Below are 21,977 nucleotides of genomic sequence, written 5' to 3' on the forward strand. Positions count from 1 at the left end.
GAAGTGATGATATTTACGATAACTTTTTTTACCAATTACTAATTATTTATGTCGTATTCTTATTGTAAATGTTAAAAAAAAACAATTATACAGTGTATTTTATTTTATTAAAAAAATCTTTACTAATAAAATATTTATTGCGCTTCATTGATGATTGCTTCATTATTTTGTCAATTAAGAATGCAACAAAAAAAACAGGGCTCATTTTCAAGAAGAAAGCTGACCTATAATAATTTACAAAAAGCTTTTGATAACTTCAACGGAATTATAACTTTCTAATAATGTTTTTGAGTTTTTATAAATTACAAATTTAATATTCGCAGTTTTGTTACTTGTTTTATTGCTGTGAAATAGAGTTTGAGCTACAAACCTCACATGAGACATTTATAACTGTTTGAATATTTTCGCAGTTTTTAGGAGAGAAAAAGTCTCGATGTCAATACTACTATAATAGATATTTAGCAATTATTTTATGTTTTTAATACGCTGTATGATTTTTATTCTTAATATTTCTTTGGAGTTTTGCAATTACATATATAGTATTGATCTATAAACCAAAAGTTCGTTGACTAGGTTAAGTTGCGTAAACTGCTACTGAACATAGGGACACTTTCTGTGTCTGTTTATTAATATTTCTTGAAGGCATTCATTTATCAGCATTCTACGCCTACCTAAAACAAGCAATGTTTCTTGGAGATATTCGTTGGATTATATTCCCTGTGTATTATGCCTAGGAACCTGTGAAAAACTTACATCATTATTTTATTTATTTTTGAACAATTCAGAAACGAGACCTAGCGCGAACTATGACTCCCACGTACGGTTGACGCATAAGTCTCGTTAAGTTTCTATGTCTTATTTCGTAGAGTGGACACAGAAGAACCCAAAAGAACTTGCAATCTAATATAATAACGTCACTATAATATGAGTTATAGATCCATATAACATAACATGTTTTACTCATTCTACAGAAGTATTCTATGAAGTATAAGTCCCATAGCCCGTCTAATGGAGCATGGAGCAGACACATTTCAGCGCTCATATTATAGATGTTTAGAGAAGATTTTTTAAGCTTGCCCAGAACTTTCGGGTATTTTCCCATTTGCGTTAACTTCTAGACCACGGAGACTAAAGGTTAGTTTACGTTTAATCTGTTGAACCAATATTGGCTAAACATCATCTTTTGCAAATTGCTTTTACAACATAACCACAGACAAAGTTGCACGAATTAGAAGATTATTTCGTTGTTCGTTCGCTATGAAAAGGGTTGGAAAAGCGTTGCGTCTGCGCATTAGGGACGTTATTTCCGTGGCTCAAGCGCCGTCCGCAAGCATAGGAGTCCGTTATTCGGCGTCAGGTTACGGTCACGTCTATATAAGACGGTGGCGTCTTCTTCACCATTTCATTCCGTTTGGAGACGCTTTGGCGTGCCCCGTGTCTGCGCGCCCGTCTTTTAGTGCCGATTTAAGTACCTGTTTTCGGTTCGGGTCTAGTGCTTAGGTATCCTGGAACACTGTTTAGTGACGTCAAATTTGACACTCCGCGATCTATTTTTTGGTGCTGCGTTTACAGGTATGTAAAATATATAATTATACAATAAAGAAATAGATATCAATTACGAGGTAATAAAGTAATTTTACCTGAATCTAATAAATCTAATAATAGTAATCTAGTAAATCTTAAAGTAATAAGATTATGAAAATTAAATGATATGATATTTTCTACATCTAAATAGAATAAGTTAAATAATCATATCTATAATTTAATGCAGAATTAACAATAATTAGTCACGTTTCCTATACATCTCCAATTCTAGAAGTTGATCAAGGAAAAGTAATGAAAACTAGTTACAACATACGTAACCCATAGGAAGCAATCGTGATTAGTCTACTTTTTGCTTAACAAGGCTCTATCGCAAAAACTTTATTAACTAGACGTTAATAAACATTGAATGTCTATTAACTTAATTACATTTCAGTTATTCAACATTTTTTATGCGAGTGCTTTTCATTTACGGGCTCAGAGTTTACTCTTATTAAAATATATAATATATACGTATACATTTGAGGGCAATGTCTTATTTTTATAAAAAACTACAACAAAATCAACTAACAAACTTGTTCTTCAGAATTTTATTCTGTGTTTCCGTAACTACTACCGAAATACAGGCCAGATCAGGTCTTCTAACTTCTGTGGAAGATAGAGAAAAAAAAAAAAAAGAATATGACGTATATTTTACTTAGCTTAGAACTAAGTGACGGAAGTTACGGAAATAATTAGAAGTAACCTGCTGAGGGCTCGTAATTGCAGACAATTGTAGGGCCTAAAGTGCAACGCTGCAACCATTCGCACGATTGACCGTGTCTTAAGACCGAAGCGTAAACGCCATGGAAGATGGTAAAATGATTACGGTCATTACTAGCGAATTACATCTCCGTCCCTTACCCCATTACTCGTGTGAGTTATTCCGCTCCGATTGATGATTAGTGCTTTTTTGTTTCAAGTAATCATAGAAAATTTACTGAAATTACTTTGCTCAGGGAAAGTACGAACCACAATTACCTATATAGGTTTCTTTGAATTAGTCTGTCAATATGTATCTTTATTCTAGTAAACAGAGTTACCATACATTGCCTTTTGATTAATGTCCGTGGTTAGAAGTGAGTTATCAGTTTAAAATTGCTTTGGGAGTGATCTATAATTAATAAAGGTAAAATTCATCTTGATTGTTTGTATAGTTATGTTTTTGTGCATTGCTGTATACTTTACAAAGTTCATTACCCTATTTGATACAAAGATAGCTTTCCACATTTTATTCGGATTTTAATAATTCATGGTTATTTAATACTAAATAGGGAATTATCGGTGATTCCTATTTATATTTCACATGTTAAACACCGGTCCGGTCTACCTCTATCTAAGTTCAACAATCACAATGTTTGAGTTTCTTGACTTAAATAAAAAAGAAACAAAAAAAAAAGTTGAAATGTAAACCTCTTCATTTGAGTTTCTTGAAGCCATCAAAATAAATAAACGATTGAGAAAAAACATACAACTTCAAAACGACTGGCCAATATGTTGTTTAATAATTCATAGATACCACAGTTGCTTTAAAAACTTAGTGTATTTTTGCAAATCGATATAAACCAATAATTATGTCGTTAAAGTACTACTTAAGGTAATGGACATAAAAAAATCAAAATAGTAATTGGAGTTTAAGATGCCTAAAGACGAGTCTAATTCTGGTTTGAAACTTGTTTAGAGCGCTCGCCCAGGATACTTGTTATTAAATTTTTAATTACATTCTGTACCTTTTACGTGTAAAATATAAACACGTACTATTACGCATATTACAAGGTATTATTCATCATAATTATAAAACAACTAGCTGATCCGGCAAACGTCGTTTTGCCATGTATATCATTTATAATAAAAAATAGGGGTTGATCGTAGAGGGGTGAAAATTAGGGGTTGTATGTATTTTTTAATGCTATCATAAATAAATTAAATTAAATTTTCCCTAAAAATTAAAAAAAAAACTTAGGGGTGGACTACTCTTAACATTTAAGGGGGATGAAAAATAGATGCTGTCCGATTCTCAGACATACCCAATATGCACACAAAATTTCATGAGTATCGGTCAAGCCGTTTCGGAGAAGTTTAACTACGAACACCGCGACACGAGAATTTTATATATTAGATATAATGGACTTTTACGGGCATGGCTGTTTAAAAATTACATACTACTTTTCGATAAAATCTAAATGATAAACAATTATTACGTTATATTTCGCTGCTTTATTTCATAGCTTGTTTAGAGTCCACTTAATCACATAATAAGGCACATCAATCAGATATTATCATTGATAGTTAAATCAATGGTCTCATATATGCAAAAAATATACAAAGCATTATAATGTGTGGGCGCATAACCTGCTGATTTTTTGCGCACGGCCTTGACCGTGGACGTTACACCCGAATCATTCATTGCCCTACATACAAGTGCTATGATCACAATTATGTCTAAAGTCTATACTAATTCATGATAATTTATTAAATAGTAGATGATCACGCTCAAAATTAGCTGTTTTAAGCTAGGATTTAAAATTAGTTCAGACTAAATTCTCGTTCAAATATTACAATATATTTGTTGCGTACTTTGTGATCGTCATTTAACTTAAAAGAAAACTTTCGTTGTCTTCATAATACATTTATTGAATTACAACCGATATTTATATAATTTTGTAAAGGAAATTCAGTTATATAAAAGAAAAGTATTAAGCTGTGATTCGGTAGCAGGTTATCACTATGAAAAGTAAATCCTTTGAGGCTGTCGGGTCGACGTATGGTCGTACACTTTCACGTTTATTCATAAGTTATGTAGGTCAGTGTGAAGACGCGATCGGACGTTACACGTTCACTATGATGTTGAATTCATTAGACACATGTATGTGAAATTTACAGACTATTGCTAAAAGATATTAGAGCAGATCTTGTTTCTGATAATCCTACTCAGATATGGAATACATATTATTAGATTTTTATTTGAAGTAAATTGTTTTACTGAAAAGTACAGCTATTCATGGATATGAGTACTGCAATACATTTTATATATGTCAGAACTAAGCTGTTTCTGCAGATATAAATGACACCCATCAGAATAGTCTCTACCTGGTTTTAGATAATAAAAATACTCCACGTATTTATAAACGTCACCACTCTATGAATTAACATTTAATGTTTTTGCATTATTAACTTTAGCAATCGATCCTCATTTTAGAAATGTCTCTACAAATATTAACGTGAACTACAAGTGAAAGTGGAGTTTTTGTCAATTGTAACCGTTAAGATCTTGACTTTAGGTTAAAATATATAACGTAATTTACATTTTTGGCAGCACTAAGAAATATAGTTGTAACTTTCCTTTGCGAGCACTGAATTTTCATGAATATCTTACGAATTGAAAGTAAATTTTTGTTTGAACAAATCTATGATAATCATATTTTGTTGTTAAATACTAAGTCACTAGATAGGATAACACCCAGAGAGTTAAGTTTCAATTAAAATAATCTTGGAAGACTTAAATAATTTTATTGTATCAATGAATAAAATCGATCAACATAGATGTAATCAAACATATCCACGTAATATACAGATTAAGGACTTTGGCTACAGCTAGCTTCGTTCAAAGAAAACAGGTTGTAGTTAATTATAGTCCAATGATCTTATCCTTTTGATCTTATAACACAAAAATGGGTGCATAGTACGCTGTAGTAGGCAGAAAATGAAAAAATATGTTTTGTATTAAAAAATAAGTCTTTTTCAGCTTCAAAGAACTTCGTTTTCATTTAAATTAAAAATAAATTATTATAACAATTAAATGAATGATTCCATTTAGCTAACATCTAACACTTTGTATAATCTTAAATGAGCATAAAAGAATTCGTAACACGAAAAAATACTCTCAGGTTATCATTTTAAATGTATCTCAGTAATTGAATGATTCGCTCGTTGAATCCAATTAATATCACGCGACGTGCCGAGACATTTTCTTCATTTTGCATATCGTTCGCATGATTTTAAATCCATATTTCCTTTACAAATACTAACTTCATCCGGTTTTTGAAATGTTATTGAGGAAGCGAGGTTACTGTAAATAGGAAAATAAGTGTAGTTCTGTGTACCTTATTAAGTACTTATTAATTAATTGGTGCTTGAAGACCGATTTGAAAATAATTTAGCGGGGATTCCTTTTATACGGATGTAAACTAAAATTTCTAGAATAAGAAATAATAAAATTATTTACATAAACAATACACTTTGATAACATTATTTCATGGTTTTCATATGGTGGCACATAACTTTGCTCTCTCAGCTAATACGAGTATAACCTAAAGTTCTCTATATGTGCGAAATTAACAAAATATATAATAGATCAATTTTCAGATTAATGACACACTTTCAACAATAGTTTAATAGGTTTACATTAAAATTTATCCAGATCTAGACAAAATAATTGATCCTAATGGAGGAAATTCACTCAATTAGTGTTAGATTAATTATTTTCATAATTACGATAAACAAAATATATATTTTAATCCCATCGTATTTAATATGCAACCTTATAAAAATAAAGTTAAAGTCTTTGAAATAAACTTGTGTTAAGAGCCATTACTCTTTTAGGGATTAGAAAATTTAAAACATTATACCAAATCAGGTTTTCAAAAGTTCATCGACTCTGTTTGGACGGTATTGATGGGATATTCTTTTTGCATGAAATGTGTCTTAACTATACATTTATTTTGACATTTGGGTTTATGTTATTGGTGTATGTATTCAGTGTAACTTAAATGATTATAAACATTTGGAGGTCATTGACACCACCGAATGTTACCATACTTATATATTTGTGAAGATATCCCCATGATCTGCCTGACCGTATATCCATAATTTAAGTTATCAGACATAACATCACGTTTTGTGTTAGACACGCTGGCCGGTATCAATTACCATCGCACTGGACAATCATTGAGATTATTAGATGTAACTGTAAACAGTACGTGTAAGTATATTACAAATAAAATCTGAGACATTACGGAATTGTAAGATTGTAGGTCGGTAGAGAGGGCACTGGGTCGGGGGAAAGTATGGCCTACGCGCACGGTGCATGCCGCATTACCGCCACGTACAATGTCTTGACTCTTGAGGCTTTAGAAACTGTTGAATAAATGGTTTTTGTTAAAGATAATCCAGTTTACTACTTTTTGATAAAATCGGAATAAAATAAAAATGGAACAATTTGGATGCTTTTTCTATAAACTTAATCTGATCTCTTCTATCTGGTTTAGGGTTTTTTGTGCCGCATTTGATTTTTTGTCACATGTTCTTCGAATACTTTTGGGAATAACGGTTATTACAAGTGTGAATTTAAAGCAAATGACTTTATCTAGTATTTTTGACTTAGAAAAATTTTATCCACGTTTATTGATATTTTTGTAGTAAATAATTAGTTGTTTCTACAGTTTCTTAGATTAAAAAAAAAATTGTTTCTCGATACTTGTCACGAGTTACTACGATAACGAACTTAGCCACGGGGTCACTTAGAAAGTTTTCTCGTCATAATTAGATCAACACGTGAATATACAATTCAATCATATAAAAGTTATGAACATTAACTTGTGATTTGAGATCGTAGACCTTCAGGAAGTGTGACGGAACGATGCGTGCAGTGACGCGTAGCGTGTCTTGAGAATGGTGTCGGCGGTGCCCCCAGCGAATGTACATGGACTACACTTTAGTCTAGATTCAACTTGACCGCTACGCTCTCCTGAAGCTGAGAAAGTTACTGTAGTTAAATTTCAATACCTTTTGTATCAATCTTCATAGAAAATTTAAAATCAATAGAAGTATGTAACTTAATGTTGTCGATAAATCTCATGCAAATAACAATTTATTAAATTCTTAATACTCTACAAATAATATTTAATTAAACAAGACAAAAGAGGTTTATTGAGAAGTATGATATGAGATAAGATTGCAGTGATAGAAAAATCTTTTAAAAATTACAGAGCACAGTTAAATTATACATGAAATGTCATATGTCATGAATATCACTGTTATTCTTGGTATCGAACCTAAGCTTTCATAATATATAAGGACAACAGTTTTTAGATGAGCCTTTATACACATGTAAAGTGTAAAAATTTCTTGCTTATACTAACACCTCTTTGTATGTTACCGGATGTTAGTTTAGGTTTTAAAAGAGTTCATCGCTGGTAATCTATTAGACAACTAAGCGTGCTCGAAGACGATACTGACCATCGGAAGAAGCTGCATTACTTAGCATCAATTTTTAAATTACGCGGTCCTATACTCTTATAGCATTATCTTTTCCGTGTACCATGTCATAATATGTATGACACTATTATGCCACACATAGACTGTTACAGTAGTTAAACAATATTTATTCATGTTTATTCACGTGTAAAATTCTTTCGATACGGCTTATAATCGATGAGTGGCTGTTGTAGATTCTTTTAGATTACACGTGTTACATAATTGAACGAGCTCGAGATTAAAGAGGCGGCATTTCCTTAACTATATATTGAGGTCTCTATATCTCAATTGGTCATGCACCGGTTCGAATTTTGTGGAAATAAAATGAAAATTTTGATATAACACGAAGTCGTAGAAAGCTAACCTACTTATTTCTTCTAAAAAGGCAGGATTTTTGATTTAGTTTATTTTACCAAACAATTTAGATAAGTACAATGTCGGTTTGTAATGTCATGGTAACGAATTGAAAGGTATTTTTGTTTTTTTTTTAGTTTTGACAAATTTTTAATCCATACAGCTTTACAGCCTTTATATTCAATATCAATTTTTTATTTTCATGGCTACGAATATTAGACAGTGAAAAAGGTATTTAACAACCTCAAAACTTCTAAAAATAAGAGAAAAAGCAATATCTAGAAGTAACGAACTTCGGTTTAGCTTAAAACATTTTATTTAAAGATGGCGCTGGTTATCATTCGTTTTAGTCCTTTCTACAGACACGGTCCACTTGTTTATTAGACGTTTTTATCCAGATCGCATAGCTGAGCGTTTGTTCCTTGTAATTCGAAACCCGCCTTGTGGCAGAAGTGACCGCATATTTTTTATCTTTCATCTGTGTAGTGGACCATGGTTATCTGCAGTCAAATAGAATTAAAGAAACAAAGCGGAACTCTGCAAATTGATAGATGTTGTTTATTGGAGAAATATACACAATGCTTGTACAATAACAAGGTCCGAATAAAGTGGTTGGTTCATTTCTTATATCCTGGATATTGTAAGTCAACAAAACCGGAGCGATGTTAGCATAAAAGCATAACAAACATTCTCACGTTAATGTTTAAAGAGTGTATTAGTTAGGACTTTAAATGGAGCATTCATGGTATACTTCATAAACAATTTTTTTTAATATATTAAACTTAAACATATACTTAATATTTCCTCTTGCAATACAAAAAACTACACTACTTATTTGAAATTGTACTTATTCAGTTCTATCTGCAGATCACCTTAAACATCGGGACCATTTGAAATTTAAATAAATTATTACGATAATAAAAAAAGAGTATTTTCTTTAAATCCCATAATTATTTTTGCACGAAAAATAACTTTTTTCGAATTTTAATTGACTTCTAAACTTCAACTCAAACGGCCAGCATTCGGAAATTTATTTCGAAAACCCCGTTGCTTCATTTATCTTGACTTTAGAAATAAACTCCGGAATGCTCGGTTTAAACTTCAATTAAGAATAAGAGTACCAAGAAACTGCAATATCTCGCGATAGATAGTAGTTACATAATAATTGCGGCGTCGTGCGCAGCAGTCAATGACCCTTTGCACTAGGGATGGGGTTCTTGTTATAGAGACAAGAGTATATTAGAAATATTGATCATATTGTGAATGCCAGAATTTATTATTATTATTGTATAGTTATCAATTCATGCCTCAAGTTAGTTTTATCTATTATTTTTAATGAAGATAGTTTTTACTATTATTTCTGTGTATTTTATATTCTTATAATATAAAAAGGAGGTTACACGTTTTACATATTTGCAAGTGATATCGTTGGACTTGGACTATGTTTGTATATGATTTAGGCACTAAGGCTATCTAAGAGTCAGATATTCCAATGATTTTAATTGTAAATACCAACTTAACAATAATACAAGTTTCATCAAAATCGGTTTTTATAGTTTTTGAGCACACACATTCACATGAGAAATATATGATGTACTTAGGTAGGGTGTAGACTGTAGATATTCAGTTTTTTAAAATATTTAATCATTTAATTAAGATTTAATGCTCAAAAAGTTTTACAAAAAAGTTTTAGAGTAACATTAGAGCGAGAGTTTTTGACATACACACGCTAAATTCTAAAAATAACCCGTAACTTCGACGATATTCAGGACGTGGTTTTAATTATATATTACTGCGGGCATCGGGATTAATACGATAAAATTCATTTTGAATTTAATTCCTCACGAACCATGGCTTTGTGACACTTAATTAAAAATTATCTACGAATTAGGTGACAATGCACAGTTACATAAAAAACAAATCAGTAACGGTAGCATTTCCCAACGAGAAAATAGCTACAATGCACCTCTATTCACGTATTTCTCAGCTGAGGCTGTGAAATTGTTCAACATTCATCTCGGATTATGACCACCAGCAAAAAAGGCTTGTCAAGTCATCACGACGCTATGCGATTGTTTCACGACCACTGATGGACATTACCCTCTTTAACCAAGAAAGTTTACAGTATTTTCTGTCGATAAGATATACAGAAATCTACGATACTCTTATTAAAAGCATATAAAATATCATTTATAAGCGAAATATAGAAATATTAGTAACATAGAATCATTATTGTATGAAGTCGTACAACTTTCAAATTGCATTTGGAATTATCTTTACAGTCAATGAGCTTTTTCTCGCCTTTAAAACTTCAATAATTTACAATGGGCAGGGAAATCAAGACTTTCATGAGCATTATGAACTAAGCCATAGAGAGATTTTATTAGTAGACCATTAATAGAGATATTTATTGCTAAAAGCACATTATAGTAGAAAATGAGGTCTTACAGACTATTACTTTAGGACAGTATTTCGTGTCATACTAAAGACATCAACGCGCTAATACAATGCAACATAATAGTCTCTCAAGTAATTTCTTTATGTGTTCTCTGCTTAAAAGGTATGGGACTCTGTGGTACACATATTTTGTACAATTATTAAATTAAATATTCTATAAAGACAGGGAACATAAAATTCCTATGGACTCAGCGAGGTTATAATCGATCTCCGTTGTACGGATAGATTTCTTCTACAAAGAGCTTAAAAGAATTATAAAAACCTAAAGCCTATTAATGATTAAACACTTCTGTCATTGTGTCCACTTATTTGCAATTACAGCGTATAATACGTTTAAATGGACTTCATTTGTTATTTTGCCAAAAGAATCTAACGGACCTTTAGAAGTGTCAGCATTCGATGTTATAAGCCGATAAAATTAAGTAGGTCATCGAGATTTTAAAATAAGGACATCTAGATAAACCTCATATGCGAGAAAGTTTTATTGCAGATTCTTTCATCTATAGAATTTATAAACGTTGACTCACTTTATAGCATAAAAGCCGTTGCCCGATTTCGTTCGCCACTATTTTAAGGCACAAACAAGTATGTCTACTTAGAAGTAAAGTAATTTTCAGTGGATAAATGTTTAAGTAAGTTTCAGAGATTGCTTACTTCCTATAAACAAACTTTTTCACTTTATAATATTATGCTTTACCACCAAGCTTTAATTTGACATATGTTATCTTAAACTAAGGTGAGTCTCGCTTACAAATGAATTCAATTAATATACCTAAATAACGACTCTTCTTATGTATTAGAGGACAGTCAACCGGTAGGTTCTCGGCCGTGGAGCAAGCTTTCAAAAAACATGGATCTCGCTTAAATACATGTGAATAAGAAAAGTAATAAGTATCGAATCTTCTAGTTTATTAAATGTTCTATTTTTCAAATCCTTTATAACAGTCAAAATTTTCCTCATCCCCATTGCTGAGGACACGATATTAAGTTTATACTAGTTTTATTTGGTAAGTATTCAGGCATAATGAGAGACTTTATATCAAGACCCATAGCATGGAATGGGTTGTATCCTAATTATACGCAAAGATCGCGGACATAATCTAGTTAAGACTAGCACAGTTAAATTACCTTAACTGCGTTAGAAATCAGTGACATTCAGCACATTAAAACCACCGCTTGGCATAAATATCTCTTAGCATTAATTAAGTAATATAAATAGCATAAATGAAGAGGAATTTAAATGCCCATCACATAATGTTTTAGACTCGTTGAAATTACGTACAAGAGCTGTACTTTTCATAATTACACGCAATGATTATGCACAGTAGTGGCATCATTCCCATGATGGTAATCTATTAACGGACGAGATGCGGTTTTCCACGATAAAATTCAATGGAAATGTAGATGTTACATGTTAAATGAGAATTTACTGTATAACTGCTTTAATTAGAGCACATTGTGTATTTTTTACGCATTTTTTAAAGATATTTCGGCTTCAACAATATGTCACCGATATTTACATAACCTTTGGAACTGATACTTATAGTTCTGTAGTTTATTAGTATGTTATTCGTCAAGACAGCACTAACGAGTAAACTATTCAAATACTTCACAATAACATCAGTAGCAGCACGACTAAATTTTCCAAATATTTGGTATATATTACTATTAAAATACTATTCGAAACAAATGAGGTATAGTAAGTAATAAGAAATACAAAAATGAATTTTATGTATCGATATTCTCAACACGTTATATCATGCATCGGCTTCGCAAGACAAAACTTAATCAGTGTGGTTAATGAATCTTCCGGTTGTAATAAAAATAGAATACGTTCAGTAAAACTAGTCTAGAATAGCATAATTGACGTAATGAAACAGGTTTATATCAATTCATCTTTGAGTTCACACACTCGGACATGATAAGATCGGGTTATGTGATGGTATGTTGTGGTATGTCATATAATACTTGACAATTGACTACCTGTTCTGAACTGCATTGCATAACCAACAATGCATAGTGAATATTTTTTCTCGTTATCCTAAATAGTAACTCAACCTATATACTGCAAGGAAATAACAGAATAATTATTTTAAACTTACTATATTTCAACAAATAACGTTTTTATTTAATACTATTTTTACGTTATAAATACAGAAGTATTTTATAGATAATCTATACTATTGTTACCGGTCCTGACTGATTCTTCAATGCAAAGCTTAAATAGGCTTAGAAACTTTTCATTTCAAGTTCAATACGTCTACTAAGAAAAGTTTTTTAATACCGATGATAAGTTACACCAGTGGAGCTATGCAATATATATGAATATTATATATAGTCGCCAAGCCGAGAAACCTTTCAGAAAACAGCGCAACTGTTGTTTTAAAAAACGTAGTTTTTTATAGCTTTTGTAACGACACCAAAGTCAAATTTATTAAGTGGCTCTATGCATCAATAAATTAACTAAATTTTTTGTCATTCTTATATTGTTAAGGCGATCCTTGGAATTATTAGTTTCCAATATAAAACGTACGGTACACCAAGTGTTAATTAAGCTTTATAAAGAGCTGACAATTGATATCAAGAAGTTTTCTAAACGTGCAAAAAGGTGAGATACTTTTAATATTGTTCAAGTCACGATAGCGGTGCGGTGTCAACGTTCTTTGAAACCGTAAGTCGATTTTCTCATGCAATAGATTTCAAAGAAGCATTTTATAGGCCAAAAAATATATTTCGTATTAAATAAAGCTACTGCTATGTTTGTGGAGAGATTGAGGTTAGAAATGTAACTGTAGAAAAAAGTTTTTAATTCAATTATAAAATACAATAGAATATCCCAGACTCTTTATGTCTTTGTGTTTGAGTCCCGTAACTCACCAGGGCAGACAGTTCTGCACCTATGTTATTGATACATTGCGTAGCCTAATATATCTTAGGATCCGTAATTGACGTTTAATTAATACGACATATGCACACGAAAACAACTAGTCCCTGAGTCCTACAAGTTTAAAATTATGTAACCTATAATATAGAAAAGCGACGAACAACTGACTCTTTTTACTTGGCATCATAAAAAATAATCTTTGAAATAACTCTTATAACATTCAAATACTAAAATAGGCGTAAAATGGAGCATTTGCAACGCATTAATTCAAATCAACCTACTATTTCATAATATTCTATTATTTTCGTAACTTTAAAAGCTAACGATAACCAATTGAATCAACAAGAAATGTTTTCGTTTGGAAATAAATAATAAAAAGTACGTTGAATGCAATAATACATTTATTAGTGCATTGATCTTCCTTATTAAAATTACTATTGGTATTTTTAAAAATACCCCGTACATATTAGATTAAGCCCCAAAATATTTAAAAATCTGAGATGTCATCTGGTGATTTAAGAAAAAAATTATAATTGTTAAAAAGTTTTTGTTATTAATGGATTTTTTGTATTTTAATTAATGCAAATGATAAGATATCAATTTAATGTTTTGGATCTGAAAACTTATTTCGTCGAATACATCAAGAGACGAAACACAGCTTTATGCAAGAAATAGTCACTAAATGGTGTTCTTCGCATATTATGAAAGTAATTATATTTAAACTAGAGAGCTCTATCCTGGTGTATGGATAGTACCGGTGACCTCTGAGCTGGTGCTTTCCTTGCTCAACGAACAAGTATCACAGTACAGCGAGGAAATGCTGCCAGCATTACTGGTACACGGCCATAGGGACCTAACTTTTTAATTTATTTTAGTTTTCTATTTGAACTTCTTTACATAGTTAATACTACGATGAGCCAGTTTAATACATTTTTAGAATTAGCTTTAAAAGCATTAATGTATGTAAATATTACGTCGATCAAACAGTAAATAACCTTATATGGAAATGACAGTTATGTGTTTGTGTTACGCATGGCGCACAGTGTGGGCATAATACCATTTCCGAACGTTTTTACGTGCTTTTACCCATTCTGAGTGAATGAGAATTTGGACTACGCACCGTTATATTAACCCAAACGAATAGAATGACTTCACTAATTATAAAGGCGATTCTTTACTGATCCTAAGGGCCTTTGATATAATTTTAGGTTCAGAATATACAAATATTATTAGTAGGTAGATATTCGTAATTATCTTTGGAAATTAATCTATTTAGTTTAGTTGTGCCATACTTTTTATTTAAATTGCAAACCCTACTTTAAAGTATTATATTACGTATTTTTCTTGTTTATCACATTTTGCTTTACTACTTGGTTTCAAATGCAACCATGACACCAGTAGTACGGAAGTAATATTTCTTTATACTTCACTAGCTTCTATTTCTAAGTAGCCTTAGAATATTCAGGAATTCTAACCTATTTTAATTGCCAGTTAGTATTCACATAAACACTAGAAATTATTAAACACAGACATAGATAGGTCTATAGAGCTTGGAAACTGTACGTGCTAAGATACGGAATGCCTTGTGAATTTTCTTTGTATGCACAGCTTTATTCACATTGCGCTCAAAGAGGTTGATAACCTACTTACCTGTATCTATGTGCTTTAGTATATACGACAAATATTGAGATTGTATTTGTCTTGTGAGGAAATTGTTCAAAGCTTTATATATTTACTGAATCAAAACCGCAATTTCCTCCGCGAACTTATAACATGTAAGTAGTTTTTTTTATTACAACATTAATGTTTCTGTTAGTCTGTTAAAGTTTTGTTATAAGAATATGAATATTGAATATGGTCTCGGTTATTTTAATTCATGTTTTTAGGTAACGTTTTACCATTTTGTAGTTTATTGCGTTTTAAAAGTATTATTGTCACTATAATTTGTAACCGGCAAATGTTCTGTTCTTAATGCTACAAATATAAACGAATATTGCTCTCGTTTTTCTAAATCATGTATGTACCAACATTTTCATCTACATTTAGTAAGTACTAATTGTATAAAGCATATTTTATACCCACACCCTTATCCAAATGACGTAAACTCATTTATACAATGCCATATTATTCGTTATTCTCCTTTATTATATATCCTAGATAAGGAATCGCGGGTGGCGGGAAGAGGAATGTGCAATAGCAAGGTCATTGCGCCCGCTGCGGTCATGGACACAACTTGCACCACGATCAGCTGAAGATAAAGGGGAAGCCAATAGCAAATGCTTAATTTTGTGTTCCTTTTTCAAAACGCGCCGCGAGCGCTCTAACGAAGGTATCGTTCTGTACTAATAGAAGCTTTATTTGACGTATATATTTAATTAGCAAAGTGTTCTACATATAAAGAAATGTAAAAAAATTAATGCGTCTAATATGTGTTGGATTATAATGGTAAAATAAATTCGTAAACCCTGTATGGTATATATTACAAATTTCGTTAGAATTATGGTTATTATGAACGTATATATTAATTATTAATTAATATATACAACATTCATTCAATTCACGTATGCAGCGAACAAATACGCTACGCGAAGACTCAGGATTAAATTACATATATATTTTTTATTATTACATAATACTAATTTATTTCATAGTTAAAGATTAATTCTAATTATTCTACACTGGACGTGTCTGCAATCTGACAGGAATTTATCTGGAGCTATATGCGTCCTGTGGCGCTCGTTCCCGACATTAGATAAGATTGATAGTGATATGTCCAGAAAGTCTTTCCGCCTGCGCAACATTTCTAGCAATAAGCTGTCGTCAAGATAATGCCTAACACCGTTAATGTAGAATATTATCTATGCGATTAGTGACTTTTCTCAGTTATGATTAAATTTATATAGATCATAAAAATGTAAAGCGATTACTAATGACACGTTTAATAAAAAAAAATCATAGAACCATTAAGATCCAAATTATAAAAGAAAGAATTGATTTATTGCTTTTTGAATAATGTTTTACCGTCTCAGATTTAGTTTTTTGCTACTCAGTGATATAGATGGTAATGTGAATTATGAACAACAGCTTATAGACTCCTAAACGTGACCCTGATCGGTACCCGTCCTGCGTACGAAAAATAAATGATTTATATATAACATTCTTACTAAAATTATTGTAGATACAGCGTAGTGAATATCAGCTATAAACAAAGACATGTTGAGTTCTTCAAGTCTCGTCTTCGTCTATTAATCCATACTGTTCTAAAGCAAAATTATTGGTATAGGATTTAATCACAGTCCCTAAAAAATCCAATTGGGTTGGTGGGGTTTAACCAGAAAATATGGATTCTCCTACATAGCTTTTACATTACAAAATCTAAGTATATAAACCTTTAATACAGTTAATTCAAACAGACTGAGGGAGACTAACATCTAAGCAAAAAATCGGGTCTAAACAAAAAATATTTCGCTTTACTCAAAGCGTCGCTCTCAATCCGTGGCACTGATTTATTTGTCTCAAATATCAGCATACTCAGACGTTGGCAAACTTGGTCTGACGTGTTTTTGCAGTGTTAATGTGTAGGAATGAACATAAATGCCTTCATTTAAAAATAAACGAAAGCTTTAACTGTGTGTCATGTATGTTATACATGTTAATTATTTAATGTTAACCCAAAATTAACCTTAACGACAACTTTCTTTAATAATATATATTTTTTTACACACTAAAAGTATTTCTAGGATATTTTCAGTATTTTGCACGTCTTGCACGCAATATTAAAAAAGTCCTTTATTTATTTTACCTGGAAGATATTGCTTATTGTTCTTATTATGTGTAATCGTGTCTACAATAATTAAGTATCTAAACATTTGGCATGAAATTACAAATCAGCTTAGTAAGTTATTTAGATTGGTCAGTGATACGTTATCCCTTTGAAAGTGTTGGCTTTATTTAGATGTCATGTAATTATCGGCGAAATGCAAAAAATCACTATGCGAGTGTCAAATGCATTTTAAATATAGAATCGTGGCGTTTTAGTCAAAACTTTCCAATTTTAAATTTAAAGGCGTCCATAGACAATTAAAAGGAAAATTGAAAGCAATTGAATGTTCTAAAATGCTTTAACTAAAGCTTTAAACCATGTTGTAAACTGCATTCTAGCTTCTCAAGATAAACCATAAACTAGAGACTCCATATTGTATCGGGTAGTTTATAGAATGTAAGACCCTTGTCGTGTCGCAGTGTTCTTAAACAGTAGAACAATAAAACTATTGAATATATTATTATTACCTTGCTGAGAGATATTTAAATAAAAACGTGTGGAAATGTATTCAAAAAAGAAAGTCTTTACATATGCTTTGGTCTTACTATTTACATTTTGTGACTTGAAACAAAAAACATGGAGTGCTATGTTGTGAAGTCATAGCATTTTACTTTTGCTAGCATTTTATTATTGATTGCCTGTTCATTATATTTTATTTAAAAGAGATTAGCTGTTTTAATTAACTTGTGAATTATGTTTAAATTCTGCCAAACTGTAATACTGTAATTGACTTTCGCCAAAATAAAACCACTTGAAAAAAACAGGATATACAGATAAACGTGAAAGGTACAAAAAATTCTCACGCTTTTCGAAAATGACTTACATGCGGTATAATTAGGTCAGGGGAGCAACCTGTCAACTCACACGCATTGTTTCGTCTCGCGCGCCTGCGGTACCGTTACCATAGCAACCGCGGTCAAGTTCGGCCCAATGTGACGTGCTATTTGACATCTTGTGACATTTAGATTATACAACGATAGTTGTCGTGTGTAGATACACAGATCACAAAATTCATTTACCTGTCTATGAAGTTTACACAGAAACTAATAATTAAAATCTGCAAATCGTAGTAATGTAATAATCGGTTTCAATAAATTTTACGTATACTTTCCATTTATCATTTTACACAGTTAATCTAACGAACGTCGAGTAAAGAATGCGGTAAGGGAGGCGTAACAAGTTAATCAGAAAATTTATTTATCTGATTAATAATACCATAGAGACAACCGCATCTAGGTTAAATGCATTCATTTAAGCCTATATGGAAACAAGTTCCGTTGGATTTCCATATAATTGATGTTTTATTTATGTTGCCCAGATAAGCATCTGAATAGGATGACCTCATGTCGCCTATTATGAAAGGGGGTTTAGACATTAGTGGCATCCACCCATAATAAGGCATTACAATATTCATTACAACTGTAAACATTTGTGAATAGGATAGCGAAATTTAAGGTATGTAGGGATTCCTTTCATGGCGTTTGACTCCTGACCTGGCTATTCGAAGGCATTGAAGAATAACGGTTGGAACAACGGCTCTATCAGATTCAAATCGCATCACGTTTATGTAAATGTTTTAAAAGGACGTATTTGGAGCATGGACGTACTATCAGTGCGGTCTACAAAAAGACGTATTTTACCTTGTGTTTATTTTAACTGAAATGTTTTTAGGTTATTACTAAGATATAATTAAAACGAAATATATTCTAAAAGAGAGGTAGAAGGTAGTATCTAATTATATTCGTATATCTACGTGTTATTTAGCAAAGTAGTACAACATCCAACATATGCTTAATCTGAAGATTAAACCAAGAAATCAGGAGATAAAATTATAATAGAGCACTAAAACAACATGCGAGCTTTTATAGCTTACTTATTTCTATGTGTTTAATCGATTATTAAATATGGTACTCAAAACCGACTGTCTTAAGCTGGTTCTTTACAATGTTTAACTTTATCGTAGGAGCATGCATTTATTCAGTACATTGGTACACACAGCGTTCAGAGCACGACATCAGGTTAAAGAATTGCAGCAGAAAGAGATCTAATCAAAAGGGTAATCAATAGGTGAAAAAGATTATACAACAAACTCAGTTTTGATATAACAAAGTTCCTTCAAGGAAAAATACATTCTGAATTGTATATAAGCTCCTTAAACGGATTAAGATCTAATTTAAATACCGTAGCACAGATACTCAACTAAGTGAAGTCGAAAATCATTGGGAGCCAAAAACTATTGTTCTGCGGCTACCAACTCTGACGGTCATGGCACTTAATTGGGGGGAAGTGATTTGTCAATATGAGGTCACTTTCTTTTTACAAAAAGGAATGAACAGCCAGTAATCATATATATTAGAGAAATTGTAAAGTTTAGCACCGTCGTTTATAATTGATTGCTATACATGCATTGTGTTACTTTTGTGTAGGTTCTTCAATTAAATGGTTCAGATAAAGATTATGTAGATATAATTAGAATACTAACCCGTAAAATAATTTGTTTAGCATGTTATAAATATATTAGTTAATTTGAAATTGTTCTCTTTCGACAAATTTAATTTAATTTTTCGTTGGTAACATATTGAAGATATAATAAAACAAACAAAATAGGCTTCGCTAGCATTAATGTCACTCAAAATAAGAATTTTTCTGTAATTAAGACAATAATTAAGTATAATAGTCAACGTTGAATTAACAATTATATTTTTAAACTGAAGATCATTACCCTTTAAAGTGTTTATTTATACAAATCAGCCGATAATACAGATTTATCTGACTTTTGTATATGTGGGAATTTGTTTCGATAATAAGCAATTAAGGTATAATGAGCGTATACGGATAAAAACGGAAATAAAGTGTGTAATTTGTATGCATAGATCTGAAGTGTAAATAATTACAAACTTCACTGATTATTTGCAAAGCCAGTGGTTAGCATGAATCTCGTGGGAATATAAAATGCGAACTTAATGGATTTTTTAATTTATTAGGAAATACATAAGTCAAGCGACAATATAACGACGCTGCTATAATTATAACGAAGATAGACTGTCATAATTGTTAGGAATCGTAGATTCTCCTTTACAAGTCATAAAATATTTCTGTTGCCAATTTTTAAATCAATACTACACTCGGAACTTTTTTTTTAATTCAAAATAATCTGTTAAGGCAAATCAAAGACAATTAATGTAAACTTTAACTGCTTTGGTCAATTCCAATGCGTTTTGACAATGCAATTTTTATTTCAACTTATTATTTGCGCATCCACAAAGGCTACAAATGTATGGCTTTTATTTTTAAAGAATTATGTATTCTTAAACTTGCTTTGAGAAACGGTTCAAAATTCTAAACTCACCTACATACCTAGTCACATACCAATCTGTGCCCAACCCGTGACTGTGATATAACAGTTACAACCATTATGCGACATACGTGATTACTAATTGAGCCTAGAAGCGTGTCTTTGCCGCCCTGTTTAACTCACCGTTAACATCTCAGTTATAATAATTCGTAACGCTGTGCACTCATCGCGACCTTTCATTTACGTGTTTTTGCTTACAACGTGTAAATGTTATGTCCCATCATTAGCGGCTTGTTAAAGCTTGCAAAAAGGCCTTATTTTAAACAAAATTGTGTTTGTGTTTCGATTAGTGTTGATTGATTGGTAATTTTCTGTTATTAAATAGAATGAGTTTTTGTATTTAGAGTTATTTTCCAAATACATTATTTTATTGTTTTTTTATTTAAATACATTATGTTATTTTACGTGAAAAATTAGTTTCTTGTTATAGAATTACAATGAGTTTATTTAACAATTTTAAGACTTTTTTTATTATACACATTGTGTACTCCTTTTAAAAACTACAACTTATAGAACTGACTTCATTTTATCGAAATCAACCAGAGATGAGCAGCATAAGCAATGATTTTTAGGAGAAGCAGTTAAGGAAGTCCATTTAAAAAAAAAATCATAATTGAAGCATTATTAATCTTACATACAAAGATTATAAATCTAATTTCTGAGAAACTAGAAGAAAAGCTAGCATGTAGACCAAAAGTTCCACTGACAAATCATCTCGGTTAGGTATCGTTTTTAAGTACTTGTAGGTGAAGATACTAAAGTTACATATTAATGTTCTGCAGATATATATTTCAATAAACGTGATACCAATAATTTAATCACTGCGCTAAATACAAACTGTAGCGGAAACGGGGTCGGAAGGGATTTTTATTACTTTTGTTTCGTGAAAGTTATCTAAATTGACGTAGCGGTAAAGTTGTAGCGCAATTTTCGTTTTATAGTGATGCAGACATCAGAACATTATGTTTTCAATAGGTTTTTAATTGAAATGTTTAGCCGAGCGTTAAATGCGAACGAAAGTCATTCGTTTCATTAAGCATGCGTATGGTTTCAGTAACAATCGAAACTTTCACGTTTACTGATCATTCATCAGGTCGATGAAAGAGCAGTGAAAGTGATAATGCAAAAAATAAATGAAATTTCGTGTCACCGGCTTTCTTGCGGTTTCGTGTACGAGATCGATAACTTTGAAATTAGAATGGCAATTATTTCACGTTAAAGTTTATGGTTGTTAGTCCACATTACCAATGATTGACGTTTTCTACTAC

At 31.4% G+C, this 21,977-nt stretch overlaps 1 protein-coding gene across 1 annotated transcript in view; it reads left to right on the forward strand.

The window, feature by feature from the left end:
* Window positions 1–1,396: 1,396 nt before the first annotated feature.
* The window catches only part of LOC125055957, a 47,430-nt gene continuing 26,849 nt past the window's right edge, over window positions 1,397–21,977 (forward strand). The window contains exon 1 of the mRNA XM_047658736.1: window positions 1,397–1,572. The gene's annotated coding sequence lies outside the window, so the exon portion shown is untranslated. The remainder of the gene's footprint in view (window positions 1,573–21,977) is intronic.

The sequence above is a fragment of the Pieris napi genome, chromosome 14 (assembly GCF_905475465.1).
Source record: "Pieris napi chromosome 14, ilPieNapi1.2, whole genome shotgun sequence".
Lineage (NCBI taxonomy): Eukaryota > Metazoa > Arthropoda > Insecta > Lepidoptera > Pieridae > Pieris > Pieris napi.